Raw genomic sequence first — 1,687 nt, forward strand, 5'->3', positions numbered from 1 at the left:
TAAACAGCTTTTATTCTGTTGAGCTCTGTTTCCTCTATATTCACTTTGGTAACAGTTTTTAAAAAACTTATTTTTAACATTTATTACAAATGTTGCAGTCAGTTTGGTATATGCCAACATTCATGCAGTTTTAACAGTTAGGAGTATAAAAAACACTTAACGATTTCCAAAGGGGTATATATGTGATACAGTCTTCATTTCAGAGAAGCATAAGTGACTGAATTACTGTCTGCTCTTCAGTGTTTCACCTCAGCATTACATTGCCTCATCAAAGCAAGTGCCTTTGGTTACTGAAGTTTTGGATATTTGCTATTTTCAGTCCTTCAAGACAGGTAGCTCAAGTGAATTTTCCATCTCTGAGGGAGTCACGTCCTGTTCCGTTGTCCTGCTTATTTGTAAACCCCCTAAAATGGCTCTTCTCAGCTCTTCTTCCTCCAACTTGGCAACTAACTCTGACTTCGAAATACCAGTTTGGTCTTGGTCACCACAAATTTATTACATAAATGACTGCATCCGTGTTTGAATAATAACATCAGTTGTCTGCCCTCCCAAATCCCAGACTTAGAATTTAAGGTTTTTGTATGTTACCATCTCAATATTAAATCCAATGGTAGGAATAGTAACAATGACTTCTCCAACCTGTAATCAGTACAAAATTGTGGTTTTTCCTGCTCCATTTAATTCCAAAATTAAACTTCTCATCTCCTAGGTTCCAAACAAACTGGAAAAAATGCTTGAGAAAACGTCACCCATGATGAACCGCCTGTCCACCCTCATCAACCAAAGCCAGTTCGGCTCCCGGGCAGTTTTCTTGAAAACTTGCTTAGCCTGAAACTTCTGTATTGCATTCCTGGCAGTGCTTGGAGCAAGGGGCCGTGGCAACTGCACACCAGGAAACTGGTAAGAGTTTAATTTTATCAAATGCTTTTTCTGCATCTATTGAGATTATTATGTGTTTTTTGGTTTTTGTTGATGTGACGTATCACATTGTTTGATTTGCATATGTTAAACCATCCTTATGATCCTGGGATGACTCCAGCTTGGTTGTGGTGTATGATCTATGTGTTGCTGAATTCAGCTTGATAATATTTTGCTGAGAATTTTTGTACCTGTATTCGTCCAAGATATTGGCCTGTAATTTTCTGATAGTGTCGTTGTCTGGTTTTGGTATCAGAGTGATGGTGGCTTCATATTGATAGAATGCCTTTGGGAGTGTTCCCTCCTCTTGTATCTTTTGAGAGAGTTTAAGAAGGAGTTGTACAAGTTCTTCGTGTGTTAGTTAGAATTCCCCAGCAAAGCCATGTGGTCCTGGACTTTTGTTTGCAGGGAGGTTTTTGGTTTTGTTTTTTTAATATAGATTTATTATATAATTTTTATTACAGATTCTACTTATTGGTCTATTCAAATTGTCTCTCTTCTTAATTGAGTTTTGGTGGGTTGTGTTTCTAGAAAGTTGTCCAAAGCTGCCCATTTCTTCTAGATTGCCCAATTTGTTGGCAATGATAATACTCTCAGATGGTCTTTTTTTTTTTTTTAAATTTCTGCAGTATCTGCTGTTATTTTCCTCTTTTCTTCCCCTTATTTTGTTTATTTAAGTTCTCTCTCTTTTCTTGGTAAGCTGGGCCAGAGGTTTGTCAATTTTGTTTACCTTTTCAAAGAATCAACTTTAAGTTTTATTGATTTTTTT

At 36.7% G+C, this 1,687-nt stretch overlaps 1 pseudogene; it reads right to left on the reverse strand.

Moving 5' to 3' along the window:
• Window positions 1–222: 222 nt before the first annotated feature.
• On the reverse strand, window positions 223–753 carry LOC122705025 (annotated as a pseudogene).
• Between the last annotated feature and the right edge of the window lie 934 nt (window positions 754–1,687).

Source organism: Cervus elaphus, chromosome 12, assembly GCF_910594005.1.
Source record: "Cervus elaphus chromosome 12, mCerEla1.1, whole genome shotgun sequence".
NCBI classification, from domain to species: Eukaryota; Metazoa; Chordata; class Mammalia; order Artiodactyla; family Cervidae; genus Cervus; species Cervus elaphus.